We start from the raw sequence: 22,226 nt of genomic DNA, 5'->3' as shown, positions 1-22,226 counted from the left end.
TTTTTACATGCAGACCACAAAACACGTGAAGCTTTGCATCCTCACACAAAGTACCTACCTATTTTTATACCTTTCATGAAAATGAAATGGTATATTAATTTCGTCACGAAACCCAAAATTGTAAGTCCTTAAAGGAAAATAGATAGACCCACCATTAAGTATACCGAAATAATCAGGTTGAAGAGCTGAGTTGATTTAGCCATGTCCGTCTGTCCGTCTGTCCATCTGTCCGTCTGTCTGTTTGTATGCAAACGTGTATAGCATATATTGTTACGTGTATAGCATATATTGTTGTCTGAAAAAATCATAGAGATCGGTTGTATATATCTCATACAACCGATTGTTCAGATAAGAAACTTTGCGCAGTTTCTGCCCCATTTTAGCAGCTAGAAGCTTCAAATTTCACCAAATGCTTAAGTATATATAGCATATATTGTTGTCTGAAAACATCATAGAGATTGGTTTGCATATATATTATATACCCCATATAAACTATATTTTTTTGCCCCTTTTTTGCGGCTAGAAGCTTCAAAATTCATCAAATTGCATCAAATAGTTTTGTTTACGTCATATATTGTTGAAAGACGTGATTCGTAGTCATAGTTTCTACACGCAGACCACAAAAAACCTGAAACTTTGCATCCTCACACAAAGTACCTATCTATTTTTATACCTTTCATGAAAATGAAATGGTATATTAATTTCGTCACGAAACCCAAAATTGTAAGTCCTTAAAGGAAAATAGATAGACCCAACATTAAGTATACCGAAATAATCAGGTTGAAGAGCTGAGTTGATTTAGCCATGTCCGTCTGTCCGTTTGTCCGTCTGTCCGTCTGTCTGTTTGTATGCAAACTAGTCCCTCAATTTTTGAGATATCTTGATAAAATTTGGTGAGCGGGTGTATTTGGGTGTCCGATTAGACATTTGTCGGAACCGGCCGGATCGGACCACTATAGCATATATCCTCCATAAACCGATTTTTCAGAAAAAGAGGATTTTTGTCATATCTTACTCAATTTAACAGATTGAAGCTTCAAACTTCCTCATATAATTTCGTATATTGCACATATTGTTGCCTGAAAAAACTGATGAGATCGGTCGTATATATAGTATATATCCCCACAACCGATTGTTCAGATAAGAAACTTTTCGTAATTACCGCCCTATTTTAAGAGCTAGAGACTTCAAATTTCAACGAATGCTTACGTATATAGCATATATTGTTGTCTGAAAAAATCGTAAAAATCGGTGGTATATATAGTATATATATGGAGGTATATATAGTATATATATATTTTTTCGCAATTTTAGCGCCATTTTAACAGCTAGAAGCTTCAAATTTCACCGTATGCTTACGCATATGGCATATATTGTTGTCTGAAAAAATCATAGAGATCGGTGATATATATAATATATATATGATGGTATATATAGTATATATATAGTATATATATATTTTTTTTTTGCGATTTCGGCCACATTTTAACAGCTAGAAGCTTCAAATTTCACCAAATGCTTACGTGTATAGCATATATTGATGTCTAAAAAAATCATTGAGATCGGTGGTATACATAGTATATATCTCATACAACCGATCGTTCAGATAAGAAACTTTGCGCAATTTCTGCCCCGTTTTAACAGCTAGAAGCTTCAAATTTCACCAAATGCTTACGCATATAGCATATATTGTTGTCTGAAAAAATCATAGAGATCGGTGGTATATCTAATATATATATTATAAATGGCAAAGTGTGGATGTGAAGATGTTTGTCCAGACGTTTGTCTTTATGACTCAATCACGCAAGAACGGCTGGACCGATTTGGATGAAATTTTGCACACATATGGCCAATAGTCTAGAAGGATCTACTGGCTATATAATTTTCAAAAGGGGGGAGGTACCCGCCCCCTAGGAACAGTTATAATTTAATTATTATATTTTTTCGTCTTTGCGACTGAAACACGCCAGAATGGCTATACGGACCCACGACCCCTTCGAACAATTACTTTTTAATAATTTTTACACATTATAACTTTACGTATACTGGCCTTCACCAATATCACAGACTCAAGGGGTCAAATAAGTCTAGGGCTGACAAAGTGAGCAGTGACACTCTCCCCCCCCCCCCCCCCCCCTCCCCCCTTTATCCCCTCCTCTGGTGTAAAATCTAGAAATTGTTATAACTCAATATAAATTTTCTCCTAAATCAATAGTTTTTGGTACCTGGCACATGCAGATCGAGATCTAGACAATTTTGGAAAAAAGAGCAGCGGTCCTTCTCCTCCCGCCATCCGGCCTCCTTCAATTGTTTTTATTAGCACGCTTTTATTAGCTTTACCTGTATGTTTCTTTGTAACTCTTCATTCGCTCCAACGCGCCTGCTGCCTTATTAAAATGGTTCAAAAATTAGCTTCGCCTTATTTGTAATCCCGTTAGGGTCATATCGAGACCCTTCCGGGATCATTTCTGGATGGTTTTCGGGATCCGTCCGGGATCCCGTCGGGGTTATTTTGGGATATTTTCGGCACTATTCCGGGATCTCTTCGGGACTATTTCGCGATCATTTGGGGACCCTTCCGACATCATTTCTGGATGGGTTTTGGGATCCGTCCGGGATCCCGTCAGGGTAATTTCGGGACAATTAGGGGATCATTTGAAGACCTTTCCGGCATCATTACTGCATAGTTTCCGGGATCCGTCGGGGATCTCGACGGGGTCATTTCGGGACTCATTCGGGATCATTTCTGCATAGTTTCCGGGGTTCGTTCGGAATACCGTCGGGGTTATTTGGGGACTTTTTCTCGACTAATACGGGATCATTTGGGGACCCTTTCGGCATCATTTCTGGATGCATTTCGGTATCCCTCCGGGATCCCGTCAGGGTAATTTCAGGAAAATTAGGAGACCATTTGAAGACCTTTCCGGCATCATTTCTGCATAGTTTCCTGGATCCGTCGGGGCTCTCGACGGGGTAATTTCGGGACTATTTCCGGATCCTTTGGGGTACCTACCGGGATCACATCTGGATGGTTTTTGGTATCCATCCGGGATCCCGTCGCGATCATTTCGGGACTTTTTCGGGATCATTTGGAGTCCCTTCCGGAATCATTTCTGGATGGTTTTCGGGATCCGTTCGGGATCCCGCCGGGATCATTTTGGGACTTTTTCGGTATCATTTGGGTTCCCTTCCGGCATCATTTCTGGCTGGTTTTCGGGATTCGTCCGGCATCCCGTCGGGGTCATTTTGTGACTTTTTCGGGATCATTTGGGTTCCCTTCCGGCATCATTTCTGGATGGTTTTTGGGATCCGTCCGGGATCCCGTCGGGGTCATTTTGGGACTTTTTCGGGACCATTTGGGTTCCTTCCGGCATCATTTCTGGATGATTTTCGGGATTCGTCCGGGATCCCGTCGGGGTCATTTTGGGACTTTTTCGGGATCATTTGGGGTCCCTTCCGGCATCATTATTTTCATGGTTTTCGGGATCCGCCGGGATCCCGGGAGGGTTATTTCGGGACTATTAGGGGATCATTTGAGGACCTTTCCGGCATCCTATCTGATTGGTTTTCGGTATCCGCCCGGGATCCCGTCGGGGTCATTTCGGGACTTTTTCGGGATTTTTTGGGGTCTCTTCCGGCATCATTTCTGGATGGTTTTCGGGATCCCGTCGGGGTCATTTCGGGACTTTTTCTCGACTAATTCGGGATCATTTGGAGACCCTTTCGGTATCATTTCTGGATGGTTTTCGGGATCTGTACGGGAACCCATAAGGGTAATTTCGGGACTTTTTCGGGACTATTTCTGAATCATTTTGGGACCCCTCGTGGTTAATTTCTGAATGATTTTCGGGATCTGTCCTGGAGTTTTTGTATCATCTTGGGACCCTTCCGGGATCATTTTTGGTCTCTTCGCAACCGGTAGTTCAGCACACATGCCTTTTTAAATTATGAGCTTTTATGGCCGTGGAATTACTGCTAATTATTCGTAATTAAAATTCGGTATGTTTTATCTTCAATCTAACACAGCTTTTTCGTTCTATAATCGTGTAAGGAACTGTTATAATTATAATTACACTTTTTGTAATATTTTAACCAACTAAATACCCGAAAAAGCAACACTATTTTCATCTAAAAAATTCTCTTTGGTTTTAGCTAATTGTAGTTTCACTCCTTTGTTCTATGAGTAGTAATTCTTTCACCCCTTTCATATCAGTTAATTTAATTTAAAAACAAAATGTATTTTTTTAATTCGAAAAAACTGTATTGTACTATTCATGAAAGCGTACCTTTCAGCTTATCTTCTCATTTAGTTCTTTTTTTTTACTAAATTACAAAAATAAAATACATTAGACAAAAATAATTTTTAAACAGATAATTTGATAAGCAGGCTAACGTGAATAGCACATGTATTTTATTTTCTCCTTGCGGACGGGGCCGCCGGTAAAGGCTAGTATTATATTATAAATGGCAAAGTTTGGATGTGAAGATGTTTGGATGTTTGTCCAGACGTTTGTCTTTGTGCTCAATCACGCAAGAACGGCTGGACCGATTTGGATGAAATTTGCACACATATAGCCAATAGTCTAGAGGGATCTACTAGCTATATACTTTTCAAAAGGGGCGTTGTCGCCGCCCCCTAGGAACAGTTATAATTTAATTATTATATTTTTTCGTCTTTGCGACTGAATCACGCCAGAATGGCTACACGGATTTTGATGAAATTTGGGACACAGACAGTAGTCTACTAGCGAATTTATTTTCGAACATGGAAAGAGGGTGGGGGTCCCACGACCCCTTCGAGCAATTACTTTTTAATAATTTTTACACATTATAACTTTACGTATACTGGCCTTCACCAATATCACAGACTCAAGGGGTCAAATAAGTCGAGGGCTTACAAAGTAAGCAGTGACACCCTCCGCCCCCCCCCCCTTTATCACCCCCTCTGGTGTAAAATCTATAATTTGTTATAACTCAATATAAATTTTCTCCAAAATCAAGAGTTTTTGGTATCTGGCACATACAGATCGAGATCTAAACAATTTTGGAAAAACGATCAGTAGTCCTCTCCTTCTCCTCCCGCCATCCGCCCTCCTTCAGTTGTTTTTATTAGCACACTTTTATTAGCTTTACCTGTATGTTTCTATGTAACTTTTCATTCGTTCCAATGCGCCTGCTGCCTTATTAAAATGGTTCTAAAATTAGATTCGCCTTATATGTAATCCCGTTAGGGTCATATCGAGACCCTTCCGGGATCATTTCTGGATGGTTTTCGGGATCCGTCCGGGATCCCGCCGGGGTCATTTCGGGACTTTTTCGGGATAATTTGGGGTCCCTTCCGGCATCATTTCTGCATGGTTTTCGGAATCCTTCCGGGATGCCGTCGGGGTCTTTTCAGGGTTTTTCGAGATCATTTGGGGTGCCTTCCGAATTCATTTCTAGATGGTTTTAGGTATCCGTCCGGGATCCCGTCGGGGTCATTTTGGGACTTTTTCGCGACTAATACGGGATTATTTGGGGACCCTTTCGGCATCATTTCTGGATGGCTGTCGGGATCCGTACGGGATTCCGTCAGCGTCATTTCGGAACTATTAGGGGATAAAATACAAGAAGTCGAGAGGAAAGGACGTGTTTGGGATCGCTCGTTGAATTTTGTTTGCAAAAATGGTGAAACCCTTTGAATAATTATTTAAAGTGACAAGTATGTGAGATAGAGACTCTGTAAGCAGATCAGTTCACTTTTAATTTTACAAAATCTAATATCAATAACGATTCAAAACCTGGTGAAGTGCCATATAAATATTTAATAATTCTATACCGGTGAGAAAGTGACTCAAGTCTAGCGAATAGAAACACATACATATGCATATATAATTACAAATTAACACAAACCGAAAACGGCATAATGAAAACGATAGCAAAGGCAATATGTCTGAAAGCGAAAATAAGTGTGACAAGTGCAAACTTGCAATTCGCGGGGAGACGGGAATTAGATGTGTGGGTGTGTGTGCGAAAGTACACCACTCGGCAGCAAAATGTTCCGGCTTGGATAGCTATAAAGCTACTGTAATAGAAACACATCCAATGGTGAATTTTATTTGCGAAGGGTGTATTACATACATAATATTGATCTGGTATTGCGAGACATGCAAGAGAGTGTTAATAGGAACAGTGGCTATTTAAAAGAATACAAAAACGAATTTGAAGAAGCTTTAAAAACCAACCAAAAAGAGATGCGGGCGTTTATGAAAACAATGGAGGAAAAATACAATGAACGTTTGGCGACCTTAAAAATGCATCAAGAAATGTATATTAGAAATGCAGCTGAAATTAAGAAAGTGCGGAAGATAGCAGAGAAAATAAAAAATCAAGCTGAAGTAGCGGGGAGGGAGAATGAGAAATTTTGTAGTGAAATAAAAACAATAGTAAAGGAGAAAAACGATGGGATACCACAACAAACATATGCAAATATTCTAAGAACGGGTGAAAATAAAAACACAGCTAGGGCCGTTCCAGAGCTTAAGAAACGGGCTCCTATTATTGTTAAACCGAAGGCAAAACAAACTAGTGAAAGAACAAGGCAAGATCTAAATAATAAAATTAACCCTAACGAGCTAAAGATAACAGACATTAAAGCGGGCCATAATGGTATTATGGTGATCGATAGTATTAATGAAGATGAAAGAAATAAGATTAAACAAATTATGGATAAAAAAATAAGTGATGAATATGAAATAAAGATACCACGTGACTATAAACCAAAATTATTTATAACAGGCATGCAGTTTGAAAAGAATAGAGATGACCTGATCGAGTGTCTAAGAAAGCAAAACAAATGCCTAGAACAGGGTGAAATAAAAATTATTAAGCAATATAATGTTAAAACTAGCAACAAAAACTATTACAACGCAATATTGGAGGTGGACGAGGAAATGTTTACTAATGCTTTAAAATTGTATAAGCTCAAAGTAGGATGGGAAAGGTGCAAAGTTTACGATGGCGTTGATGTGACAACGTGTTTCAAATGCAGAGGATACAATCACAAGGCGACTGAATGCAAAAACGAGGAAGTTTGTACCAAATGCTTGGGTAAGCATAAGACCATTGAATGTAATGAACAACCAGCGAACAAGTGTATAAACTGCATAAAGGCAAATGAGAAGTTAAATCTAGGACTAGATGTCAATCACTCGTGCAATAGCAGACAGTGCCCAGTCTATCTAAAGCACTTGAATGCAAAAAAACAAAGGCTAGGATACTAGCAGCGAACACCCGACGCACTGATAAGCCCGCCACAATTCAATGAGATACCGCTGAAGAAAATTCGATACAAAGAAAGATTGCAGACTAGACACAATGAACTTAAGTGCATATACTTGAATATTAACAGCATAGTATCAAACAAATGTGAACTGGAAGTGTTGGCTGAAGTACATACACCAAGTATCATATTATGTTCGGAAACGTGTACAACGAAAGATGTTGAAGACAGCGAATTAGAAATAGCATCGTATAATATGGTTAGATGCGACTCGCACAGCAGGCATACAGGAGGAGTACTAGTGTATGTTCATAGGACAGTGGAGATAAATGTAATTTATAATGCTAGTGTCAATATGAACTTATGGTGCATTATAATAAAATTGAAAAAGGTCGATAAAAAGTGGCAAATAGGGGTTCTGTATCATTCGCCAAGCACAAGTGATGCAGCGTTTATCGAGTACCTAAATGAAATATTAATCTTTTTTTTTAGAGGTTTTCCGGTCAATTTTATATTAATTTAAATTCTTTAAGTTAGGCTCTTTTGACCATTAACTGTGAAGTGCAAATAAAATAATTTATTCCACTTTTCCAACCCAACGTTTCGCTAGACTTCCTAGCATCATCAGGGGTGATCTATTTATTTAAAAAACAACAAAAAATAAACAACCGTGAAAAACAATAATAAGCCTTATATAAGACACTTATTAACAAATTTACGTGTAACAACATTAAAAACAAGAAGAAACAACACTTACACAATATGTTTAGTTAGGATCTAAAAATTAAAAAATATAGTACCATCACCGTTTGGTATCATCGTCATACTAAATTATAATTATAAACATAAAAGGTAAGCTGCTGCAATGTTTTGTGTGTCTTCTTTTTTGTTTACCGTATTTTCTCTTTTTTCTAGTATTCGCAAACTCTCTAATGTGTATCGCGTTCTCCCATATTTGTTGCGGTCTATTATCTTTGTGTTTGCTAGATCAGCTTCGTGGCCACTTGCCGTGATGTGTTGTGATAAGGCCGTTGCACTTCTCTTTTTGTTTATATCGCTTTCGTGCTCTTTTAGTCTGACGCCGAGGGTTCGTTTCGTGGTTCCAATGTATACCTTGTTGCAGCTTTCATCTTCTTTACCTTGACATGTTACTTCATATATTATATTATGTTGTTCGAGTTTGTCGATCGGGCTTTTTGTTCGCGTAAATATATTCGCTAGTGTGGGGTTGAATTTGTATGCTAGGGCTATGTTTTGGTTATTTTTTGTTACTGCTTTGCTGATGTTTTGAGATAGTTTGGGAATATAGGTTACCCCGAAATATTGCTTAATTCGATTTTCTTTACGTATTGTTCTTTCGTTTCGTGTCGTGCTTGTTTCTCTTATTCCTTGTTCTGTTAGATTTTTAATTAGGGCGTGTGGATAGCTATTGTTTTTTAATATTTCGTGTATTTTTTGCAGGTTTTTGTTCCAGTATTGTTGGTCGCTTATGGTTCATACCTTGTTTATTAAATTTTTCGCCGTATTTATATTAATCGATAAATTTGAAAGAAGTAAATGTAATATACTAATCGGGGATTTTAATATAAACATGAACTACATATCAACATATAGTACAAAATTGAATGAGATATTTTCTGTGATGGGTATGACCCAAAAAGTAGAATTTAATACTCGAATTACAGATGCAAGTGCATCTAAAATTGATTTATTATATTCAAATTCAGATGAAATACAGTGCAATAATTTGCCTGCATACAAAATTTCAGATCACGAAACAATAATGTTCAATATTAAAACGTCTAAATCATACCAGATGAGAATGACCAAGAAAATCACAGCTTGGGATAAATATAATAGTGAAATCTTAATAAGCATCCTGAGATCATGTAACTTCAACATAAATGAAAACCTACTAATTGATGAGAAAGTCGAATTAGTGAACAACATAATAATGCAAGCTATGGAAAGTTTAACGTATGAAAAAGAAGTTCATATCAAGCTTATGAATAAATGGTACGACAGAGAACTGGCGCAAATGAATAAATGCAAATATAATAATTATAAGCTTGCGATACAAACAGGTGATTGGAACGAATATAAAAATATAAATCGTATCTACAAAAAGCTAGTAAAAATAAAGAAAGTTAAATATATGGAAAATAAAGTCGAAATGAATGAAAATAACGCCAGAGAAATGTGGAAACATCTCAAGCAAGCGGTTTGCTTAACGAGAGATAACGGAGGGATTAAAAAGGCGATAATAGATGGTATGATGGTAGAAAATGAAACTGAGCTGGCAAATGGTCTAAATAGGTTCTTTATAAATAGCGTAATAGAAATTAATAACATCATAGAACCTTGCCGTGTAGCACTAAGTGATGTACAAGTCAATTCTAGATTAAAGTTTGCCAAAATAACAACAGATGAAGTTATTAATATTCTGAAAGAGTTCAAATATAAAATAGGCGGCAGAAAACTTTTATCTGATGGAGTACTTAAAGACTGTATATCGTATACAGGATATTTCTACGCACAAATAATCAATAACAGCCTAGAAGAGGGTCTTGTACCAGAAAAGTGGAAAACGTCAACGGTGGTACCAGTGGAAAAAGTTAAAAAGACAGTAAAACCTAAAGAACTTAGACCCATAAACACCCTGCCTAGTGATTGTAAAATACTTGAAGCTTATGTTACGAACCAGTTAACGAAATACATTGAAGATAATAATATACTAGCCCACCAACAGTCAGGCTTTAGAAAGAAACATTCATGTGAGACAGCTCTTAATTTGGTGATACATGACTGGAAAGAAGAGTTAAATAAAAAAAGTGGTTGCTTCAGTCTTCCTAGACCTCAAACGAGCTTTTGAAACAGTGGATAGGGAGATCTTAATCAAAAAAATGGAACGTATTGGTATAACTGGTATAGAACTTGACTGGTTTCGCAGCTATTTGCAGCAGAGGAGACAGAAAACGGTTATAAATACCGTGATGTCTGATGAATTGGAAGTACCCATAGGGTTACCACAAGGCTCAGTTTTGGCACCGATACTGTTCTTAATTTATATTAATGATATAGTTAACGCTATTGAAGGTTGTGAAATTAAACTATTCGCTGATGATGCATTAATAATGATTAGTGAGAATAATATTAATTCTGCACTTTCTAAAATACAACATGAACTGAATAACCTGTATAAATGGTTGTGCGGAAATAGACTGAAACTTAATATAAATAAAACGAAATTTATGATAATAACAAGGAGGAACGTTAATGAGGATATAATTGGTTTAAAAATAAATGATGAAAGCATACAAAAAGTTGACAGTATAAAATATTTGGGAATTATAATTGATAACAAACTCAAGTTTGAAGAACATATAAACTACACAGTCCAGAAAGTTGCGAAAAAAAATTGGGGTTATGCAGAGAACATCCAAATATATTCAAAAAAAGTACAAAATAATTATATATAAGTCCATTATAGAACCGCACTTTGTAAACTGCCCATCTATTCTATTCATTGTGTCAGACAAAGAAATAGATAAACTTCAAAAGATGCAAAACAGATGTATGAGATTTATTCTTAAAAAACCTAGAGATACTCGTACGGCTGATATGCTGAGAAGTTTGAACTGGTTAAGTGTAGAGCAAAAGATTTTTTTTCACGCTATGAAGTTTATATTTAATATTAAAAGTGAAAATGTACCTGAATATCTAAGTAAAAACGTAGTATTAGTTAAGCAAACACATAACATTAATACAAGGAATAAACACAATTTCAAACTGCCTTTATTCAGAACTGAAATAAATCAGCAAAATATTTTTTATAAAGGTCTAAAAAGTTTCAATGAACTGCCTATAGATATAAAAAGTTGTAATGAAATCGGAGCTTTTAAAGCAAAACTTTATGAATATTGTAAAATCTTAGCAATAAGATATTAAATTGTAATATAATTTAATTTATGAATTAGGCTTTTTTGCCGTAATAAATAAATGAAATGAAAATGAAATGAAATAATTTGGGGACCTTTCCGTCATCATTTCTGAATAGTTTTAGGGATCCGTCCGGGAGCCTACGGGGTCATTTCGGGATAATTTGGGGTACCTACCGGCATCATTTCTGGATGTTTTTCGGTATACGTCCGGGATCCCGTCGGGGTCATTTCAGGACTTTTTCGGGACCATTTAGGGTCCCTTCCGGCATCATTTCTGGATGGTTTTCGGGATCCGTCCGGGATCCTGTTTGGGTCGTTTCGGCGCTTTTGCGGGATTATTAGGGGTCTCTTCCGGCATCATTTCTGGATAGTTTTCGGGATCCGTCCGGGATACCGTCGATGTCATTTCGGGACTATTTCGGCATCATTTGGGGTACCTTCCGGCATCATTTCTAGATGGTTTTCGGGGTCATTTCGAAACTTTTTCTGGACTAATACAGGATCATTTGGGGACCCTTTCGGCATCATTTTTGGATGGTTTACGGGATCCGTCCGGGATCCCGTCGGGGTCATTTCGAGATTTTTCGCGACTAATACGGGATCATTTGGGGACCCTTTCGCCATCATTTCTGGATTGTTTTCGGGATCCGTCCGGGATCTCGTCAGGGTCCTTTCGGGACTATTTGGGGATTATTTGGGAACCTTTCGGGCATCATTTCTGGATAGTTTCCGAGATCCTTCGGGGATCCCTTCAGGGTCATTTCGGGATCATTTTGGGGTACCCACCGCCATCATTTCTGGATGGTTTTCGGTATTCGTCTGGGATCCCGTCGGGGTCATTTCAGGACTTTTTCGGGATCCGTCCGTGATCCCGACGGGGTCATTTCTTGATAATTTCGGGATCATTTGGTACCTACCGGTATCATTTCTGGTTGGTTTTCGGGATCCGTCCGGGATCCCTTCGGGGTCATTTCGGGACTTTTTCGGGATCATTTGGGGTCCCTTCCGGCGTCATTTCTGCATGGTTTCCGGGATCCGTTCGGGATCCCGTCGGGGTCATTTCAGGGCTTTTTCGGGATCATTTGGGGTACCTTCCGTCATCATTTCTAGATGGTTTTGGGTATCCGTCCGGGATCTCTTCGGGGTCATTTCGGGACTTTTTTGCGACTAATACGGGATCATTGGGGCCCTTTCGGCATCATGGGGTACTTACCGGCATCAGTTCTGGATGGTTTTTGGGATCCGTACGGGATCCCGTCACGTCCATTTCGGCACTTTTTCGGGATAATTTAAGCAAGGTCCGAGATCCCGTCAGGGTATTTTCTGGCCTTTTCCGAGACTATTTCAGGATCATTTTGAGACCCTTCCAAGATCATTCCTGGATGGATTTCGGGATCTGTCCGTATTCCGTTAGGGTCATTTAGAGATCCTTTCGAGATCACGTCAGGTTTATTTCGGGACTTCTTCGGGACTGTTTCGGGATAATTTTTGGATGGTTTTCGGGATCCGTCCGGGAGCCCGCCTGGGTCATTTTGGAACTTTTTTAGGGCTAATACGGGATCATTTGGGGACCCTTCCGGCATCACTTCTGGATGGATTTCGGCATCTGTACGGGAACCCTTCCGGGGTAATTTCGGGACTATTTCGGGATCATTTCGAGACCCTTTAGGGGGCATTTCTTGACTTTCTGTATTATTTCGGGATCATTTGGGGACCCCTCCGGCATCAATTGATGGTTTGCCGGATCCATCAGGGTAATTTCGGGAACATTTTGGGATTTGGGGACCCTTCCGAGGGTATTTCGGGATCCGTCCGGGATGTCGTAGGAGTCATTTCGAGATTTGTTTTTTACTTTTTGGGGATAGTTTTGGGACCCTTCCGGGATCATTTCTGAATACGTGCGGGATCCCATCGAGGTCATTTCCGGACTATTTCGCGACTAATACGGGATCATTTGGGGACCCTTTCACCATCATTTCTGAATGGTTTTCGGGATCCGTCCGGGATCTCGTCAGGGTCATTTCGGGACTATTTGGGATCATTTGGGAACCTTTCGGGCATCATTTCTGGATAGTTTCCGGGATCCCTCGGGGACCCCTTCAGGTCATTTCGGCACTATTTCGGGATCATTTTGGGGTACCCACCGGCATCTTTTCTGGATGGTTTTCGGTATTCGTCCGGGATCCCGTCGGGGTCATTTCAGGATTTTCTCGGGATTTGTCCGTGATCCCGACGGGGTCATTTCGGGACTATTTCGGGGTCATTTAAGCATGGTTTTCAGGGTCCGTCCGAGATCCCATCAGGGTAATTTCTGGACTTTTCCGAGACTTTTTCAGGATCATTTTGGGACCCTGCCAAGATTTTTCCTGGATGGATTTCGGGATCTGTCCGTGATCCCGTCAGGGTCATTTAGGGATCTGTTCGAGATCCCGTCAGTGTCATTTTTGGACTTCTTCGGGACTATTTCGGGATCATTTTTGGATGGTTTTCGGGATCTGTCCGGGAGCGCGTCTCGGTCATTTCGGAACTTTTTCAGGGCTAATATGGGATCATTTGGGGACCCTTCCGGCATCACTTCTGGATGGATTTCGGGATCTGTAAGGGAACCCATCAGGGTAATTTCGAGACTTTTTCTGGACTATTTCGAGATCATTTGGAGACCCTTTAGGCGTCATTTCATTTTTCTGTATTATTTCGGGATCATTTCGGGACCCTTCCGGAATTGAGATGGTTTGCCTGATTCATCAGGGTGATTTGGGGACCCTTCCGGGGTCATTTCTGGATCCGTCCGGGATGCCATAAGAGTAATTTCGAGACTTTTTTGTTACTTTTTCGGGATAGTGTTGGGACCTTCCGGGATCATTTCTGGATCAGTGCAGTATCCCATCGGGGTTATTTCCAGACTATTTCGGGATGATTTTGGGACCCTTCTGGAATCATTCCTGTATGGTTTTCGCGATACGTCGTGGGTCCCCTCGGGGTCATTTCGGAACTTTTTCTGGACTATGTCGGGATAATTTATTAACCCTTCTTGGATATATTTTGGATGGTTTTTGAGATCCGTCCGGGAGCCGTCAGGGTCATTTCGGAACTTTTTCGGGACTATTTCGGGATCATTTTGGTACCCTTCAGGGATCATTTCTGTGTGGTTCTCTGGATAAGTCTAGAATCGTGTCGTTTTCATTTCGAGTTTTTTTGGGTCTGTTCCGGGAACTTTTGAAGACCCTTTGGGGGCATTTCTGGATGGTTTTAGGAATCCGTCCGCGATAGCGTTGGGGTCATTTCTTTGCTTTTTATGGATAATTTCGGGATCATTTTGGGATCCTATAAGATTCTCAGCTCATTTAATTCTTTTTTAATCAATTACAAATATAAAATGCACTACACAGAAACAAAATTTTAAACAGATAACTTGATAAGCAGGCTAACGTGAATAACCCATATATTTCATTTTCTCCTTGCGGACGGGCCGCGGGTAAAGGGTAGTATATTATATACTTCATATAAAATGTCATTTTTGGCCCCTTTTTAGGGCTAGAAGCTTCAAAATTCATCAAATTTCATCAAATAGTTACGTTTAGGTCATATATTTTTGAAATACGTGATTCGTAGTCATAGTTTTTACATGCAGACCACAAAAAACGTGAAGCTTTGCATCCTCACACAAAGTACCTACCTATTTATACCTTTCATGAAAATGAAATGGTATATTAATTTCGTCACGAAACCCAAAATTGTAAGTCCTTAAAGGAAAATAGATAGACCCAACATTAAGTATACTGAAATAATCAAGTTGAAGAGCTGAGTTGATTTAGCCATGTCCGTCTCTCCGTCTGTCCGTCTGTCTGTTTGTATGCAAACTAGTCCCTCAATTTTTGAGATATCTTGATAAAATTTGGTGAGCGGGTGTATTTGGGTGTCCGATTAGACATCTGTCGGAACCGGCCGGATCGGACCACTATAGCATATATCCTCCATACAACCGATTTTTCAGAAAAAGAGGATTTTTGTCATATCTTACTCAATTTAACAGATTGAAGCTTCAAACTTCACCATATAATTTCGTATATTGCACATATTGTTGCCTGAAAAAATTGATGAGATCGGTCGTATATATAGTATATATCCCCCAAAACCGATTGTTCAGATAATAAACTTTTCGTAATTACTGCCCTATTTTAAGAGCTAGAGGCTTCAAATTTCAACGAATGCTTACGTATATAGCATATATTGTTGTCTGAAAAAATCATAAAGATCGGTGGTATATATAGTATATATATGGTGGTATATATAGTATATATATATAGTATATATATATATATATATTTTCCCACTTTTTGGCCCCATTTTAACAGCTAGAAGCTTCAAATTTCACCGAGTGCTTACGTATATAGCATATAATGTTGTCTGAAAAAAGCATAGAGATCGGTTGTATATATAGTATATATCTCATTCAACGGATTGTTCAGATAAGAAACATTTCGCAATTTCTACCCCATTTTAATAGCTATAAGCTTCAAATTTCACCGATTGCTTACGTATATAGTATATATTGTTGTGTCAAAAGATCATAGAGATCGGTGATATATATAATATATATATATATGATGGTATATATAGTATATATATATATTTTTTTTTGCGATTTCGGCTCCATTTTAACAGCTAGAAGCTTCAAATTTCACCAAATGCTTACGTCTATAGCACATATTGATGTCTGAAAAAATCATTGAGATCGGTGGTATACATAGTATATATCTCATACAACCGATTGTTCAGATAAGAAACTTTGCGCAATTTCTGCCCCGTTTTAACAGCTAGAAGCTTCAAATTTCACCAAATGCTTACGCATATAGCATATATTGTTGTCTGAAAAAATCATAGAGATCGGTGGTTTATATATTATATACTTCATATAAACTGTCATTTTTGGCCCTTTTTTACGGCTAGAAGCTTCAAAATTCATCAAATTTCATCAAATAGTTACGTTTAGGTCATATATTTTTGAAATACGTGATTCGTAGTCATAGTTTTTACATGCAGACCACAAAAAACGTGAAGCTTTGCATCCTCACACAAAGTACCTACCTATTTTTATACCTTTCATGAAAATGAAATGATATATTAATTTCGTCACGAAACCCAAAATTGTAAGCCCTTAAAGGAAAATAGATAGACCCAACATTAAGTATACCGAAATAATCAGGTTGAAGAGCTGAGTTGATTTAGCCATGTCCGTCTGTCCGTCTCTCTGTTTGTATGCAAAATAGTCCCTCAATTTTTGAGATATCTTGATAAAATTTGGTGAGCGGGTGTATTTGGGTGTCCGATTAGACATTTGTCGGAACCGGCCGGATCGGACGACTATAGCATATATCCTCCATACAACCGATTTCTCAGAAAAACAGGATTTTTGTCATATCTTACTCAATTTAACAGATTGAAGCTTCAAACTTCACCATATAATTTCGTATATTGCACATATTGTTGCCTGAAAAAATTGATGAGATCGGTAGTATATATAGTATATATCCCCCACAACCGATTTTTCAGATAAGAAACTTTTCGTAATTACTGGCCTATTTTAAGAGCTAGAGGCTTCAAATTTCACCGATTGCTTACGTATATAGTATATATTGTTGTGTCAAAAAATCATAGAGATCGGTGGTATACATAATATATATATGATGGTACATATAGTATATATATTTTTTTTTTTGCGATTTCGGCCCATTTTAACAGCTAGAAGCTTCAAATTTCGCCAAATGCTTACGTGTATAGCATATATTGATGTCTGAAAAAATCATTGAGATCGGTGGTATACATAGTATATATCTCATACAACCGATTGTTCCGATAAGAAACTTTGCGCAATTTCTGCCCCGTTTTAACAGCTAGAAGCTTCAAATTTCACCAAATGCTTACGTCTATAGCATATATTGTTGTCTGAAAAAATCATTGAGATCGGTGGTATACATAGTATATATCTCATACAACCGTTTGTTCAGATAAGAGACTTTGCGCAATTTCTGCCCCGTTTTAACAGCTAGAAGCTTCAAATTTCACCAAATGCTTACGCATATAGCGTATATTGTTGTCTGAAAAAATCATAGAGATCGGTCGTTTATATATTATATACTTCATATAAACCGTCATTTTTGGCCCTTTTTTACGGCTAGAAGCTTCAAAATTCATCAAATTTCATCAAATAGTTACGTTTAGGTCATATATTTTTGAAATACGTGATTCGTAGTCATAGTTTTTACACGCAGACCACAAAAAACCTGAAACTTTGCATCATCACACAAAGTACCTACCTATTTTTATACCTTTCATGAAAATGAAATGGTATATTAATTTCGTCACGAAACCCAAAATTGTAAGTCCTTAAAGGAAAATAGATAGACCCAACATTAAGTATACCGAAATAATCAGGTTGAAGAGCTGAGTTGATTTAGCCATCTCCGTCTGTCCGTTTGTCCGTCTGTCCGTTTGTCCGTCTGTCTGTTTGTATGCAAACTAGTCCCTCAATTTTTGAGATATCTTGATAAAATTTGGTGAGCGGGTGTATTTGGGTGTCCGATTAGACATTTGTCGGAACCGGCTGGATCGGACCACTATAGCATATATCCTCCATAAACCGATTTTTCAGAAAAAGAGGATTTTTGTCATATCTTACTCAATTTAACAGATTGAAGCTTCAAACTTCACCATATAATTTCTTATATTGCACATATTGTTGCCTGAAAAAACGGATGAGATCGGTCGTATATATAGTATATATCCCCACAACCGATTGTTCAGATAAGAAACTTTTCGTAATTACTGCCCTATTTTAAGAGCTAGAGGCTTCAAATTTCAACGAATGCTTACGTATATAGCATATATTGTTGTCTGAAAAAATCGTAAAGATCGGTGGTATATATAGTATATATATGGTGGTATATATAGTATATATATATATTTTCGCAATTTTAGCCCCATTTTAACAGCTAGAAGCTTCAAATTTCACCGTATGCGTACGCATATGGCATATATTGTTGTCTGAAAAAATCATAGAGATCGGTTGTATATATCTCATTCAACCGATTGTTCAGATAAGAAACTTTTCGCAATTTCTACCCCATTTTAACAGCTATAAGCTTCAAATTTCACCGATTGCTTACGTATATAGTATATATTGTTGTGTCAGAAAATAATAGAGATCGGTGATATATATAATATATATATGATGGTATATATAGTATATATATAGTATATATATATTTTTTTTTTGCGATTTCGGCCACATTTTAACAGCTAGAAGCTTCAAATTTCACCAAATGCTTACGTGTATAGCATATATTGATGTCTGGAAAAATCATTGATATCGGTGGTATACATAGTATATATCTCATACAACCGATTGTTCAGATAAGAAACTTTTCGCAATTTCTACCCCATTTTAACAGCTATAAGCTTCAAATTTCACCGATTGCTTACGTATATAGTATATATTGTTGTGTCAAAAAATAATAGAGATCGGTGATATATATAATATATATATGATGGTATATATAGTATATATATAGTATATATATATTTTTTTTTTGCGATTTCTGCCCCCTTTTAACAGCTAGAAGCTTCAAATTTCACTAAATGCTTACGCATATAGCATATATTGTTGTCTGAAAAAATCATAGAGATCGGTTGTATATATATTATATACCCCATATAAACTGTATTTTTTTGCCCCTTTTTTACGGCTAGAAGCTTCAAAATTCATCAAATAGTTACGTTTACGTCATATATTGTTGAAATACGTGATTCGTAGTCATAGTTTTTACACGCAGACCACAAAAAACCTGAAACTTTGCATTCTCACACAAAGTACCTACCTATTTTTATACTCAGTTGAGCAGAGCTCACAGAGTATATTAACTTTGATTGGATAACGGTTGGTTGTACAGGTATAAAGGAATCGAGATAGATATAGACTTCCATATATTAAAATCATCAGTATCGAAAAAAAATTCGATTGAGCCATGTCCGTCCGTCCGTCCGTCCGTCTCGCCTTTAACACGATAACTTGAGTAAATTTTGAGGTATCTTGATGAAATTTGGTATGTAGGTTCCTGGGCACTCATCTCAGATCGCTATTTAAAATAAACGATATCGGACAATAACGACGCCCACTTTTTCGATATCGGAAATTTCGAAAAATCGAAAAAGTGCGATAATTCATTACCAAATATGGATTAAGCGATGAAACTTGGTAGGTGTGTTGAACTTATGACGCAGAACAGAAAAGTAGTAAAATTTTGGACAATGGGCGTGGCACCACCCACTTTTAAAAGAAGGTAATTTAGAAGTTTTGCAAGCTGTAATTTGGCAGTCGTTGAAGATATCGTGATGAAATTTGGGAGGAACGTTACTCTTATTACTATATGTCTGCTGAATAAAAATTAGTAAAATCGGAGAACGAACACGCCCACTTAAAAAAAATTTTTTTTTAAATTCAAATTTTAAAAGAAAAGTTAATATCTTTACAGTATATAAGTAAATTATGTCAACATTCAACTCCAGTATTGATATGTTGCAACAAAATACAAAAATAAAAGAAAATTTCAAAATGGGTGTGGCTCCGCCCTTTTTCATTTAATTTGTCTACGATACTTTTAATGCCATAAGTAGGTCAAAAATTTACCAATCCTTGTGAAATTTGGTAGAGGCTTAGATTCTAGGACGATAACTATTTTCTGTGAAAAAGGGCGAAATCGGTTGAACCCACGCCCAGTTTTTATACACAGTCCTTCCGCTCGGCCGTTAACACGATAACTTGAGCAAAAATCGATATATCTTTACTAAACTCAGTTCACTTACTTATTTGAACTCACTTTGTATTGGTGTAAAAAATGGCCGAAATCCGACCATGACCACGCCCACTTTTTCGATATCGAAAATTACGAAAAATGAAAAAAATGCCATAATTATATACCAAATACGAAAAAAGGGATGAAACATGGTAATTGTATTGGTCTATTGACGCAAAATATAACTTTAGAAAAAAACTTGGTAAAATGGGTGTGATACCTACCATATTAAGTAGAAGAAAATGAAAAAGTTTTGCAGGGCGAAATCAAAAGCCCTTAGAATCTTGGAAGGAATACTGTTCGTGGTATTACATATATAAATAAATTAGCGGTACCCGACAGATGATGTTCTGGATCACCCTGGTCCACATTTTGGTCGATATCTCGAAAACGCCTTCACATATACAACTAAGGACCACTCCCTTTTAAAACCCTCATTAATACCTTTAATTTGATACCCATATCGTACAAACACATTCTAGAGTCACCCCTGGTCCACGTTTATGGCGATATCTCGAAAAGGCGTCCACATATAGAACTAAGGCCCACTCCTTTTTAAAATACTCATTAACACCTTTATTTTATATCCATATCGTACAAAAAAATTCTAGAGTCACCCCTGGCCCACCTTTATGACGGATATTTCGAAAAGGCGTCCACCTATAGAACTAGGGCCCACGCCCTTTTAAAATACTCATTAACACCTTTCATTTGATACCCATATCGTACAAACAAATTCTAGAGTCACCCCTGGTCCACCTTTATGGCGATATCTCGAAAAGGCGTCCACATATAGAACTAAGGCCCACGCCCTTTTAAAATACTCATTAACTCCTTTCATTTGATACCCATATAGTACAAACAAATTCTAGAGTCACCCCTGGTCCACGTTTATGGCCATATCTCGAAAAGGCGTCCACATATAGAACTAAGGCCCACTCCTTTTTAAAATACTCATTAACGCCTTTCATTTGATACCCATATCGTACAAACAAATTCTAGAGTCATCCCTGGTCCACGTTTATGGCGATATCTCGAAAAGGCATCCACCTATAGAACTAAGGCCCACTCCCTTTTAAAGTACTCATTAACACCTTTCATTTGATACCCATATAGTACAAACAAATTCTAGAGTCACCCCTGGGCCACGTTTATGGCGATATCTCGAAAAGGCGTCCGCACATAGAACTTATGCCCACTCCTTTTTAAAATACTCATTAACATCTTTCATTTGATACCCATATCGTACAAACAAATTCTAGAGTCGCCCCTGGTCCACCTTTATGGCGATATTTCGAAAAGGCGTCCACCTATAGAACTAAGGCCCACGCCCTTTTAAAATACTCATTAACACCATTCATTTGATACCCATATTGTACAGACGCATTCTAGAGTCATCCCTGGTCCACTTTTATAACGATATTCCGAAAAGGCGTCCACCTATAGAACTAAGGCCCACTCCCTTTTAAAACACTTATTAACACCTTTCGTTTGATACCCATATTGTACAAACGCATTCTAGAGTCAACCCTGGTCCACTTTTTTAACGATATTCCGAAAAGGCGTCCACCTATAGAACTAAGGCCCACTTCCTTTTAAAATACTCATTAACACCTTTCATTTGATACCCATATAGTACAAACAAATTCTAGAGTCACCCCTGGTCCACGTTTATGGCGATATCTCGAAAAGGCGTCCACACATAGAACTAAGGCCCACTCCTTTTCAAAATACTCATTAACACCTTTCATTTGATACCCATATCGTACAAACAAATTCTAGAGTCGCCCCTGGTCCACCTTTATGGCGATATTTCGAAAAGGCGTCCACCTATAGAACTAAGGCCCACGCCCTTTTAAAATACTCATTAACACCTTTCATTTGATACCCATATCGTACAAACAAATTCTAGAGTCACCCCTAGTCCACGTTTATGGCGATATCTCGAAAAGGCATCCACCTATAGAACTAAGGCCCACGCCCTTTTAAAATACTCATTAACACCTTTCATTTGATACCCATATAGTACAAACAAATTCTAGAGTCACCCCTGTCCACGTTTATGGCGATATCTCGAAAAGGCGTCCACATATAGAACTAAGGCCCACTCCTTTTTAAAATACTCATTAACACCTTTCATTTGATACCCATATCGTACAAACAAATTCTAGA

The sequence above is a fragment of the Eurosta solidaginis genome, chromosome X, assembly GCF_040869045.1.
Source record: "Eurosta solidaginis isolate ZX-2024a chromosome X, ASM4086904v1, whole genome shotgun sequence".
NCBI classification, from domain to species: Eukaryota; Metazoa; Arthropoda; class Insecta; order Diptera; family Tephritidae; genus Eurosta; species Eurosta solidaginis.
This window is presented reverse-complemented; position numbering follows the sequence as displayed.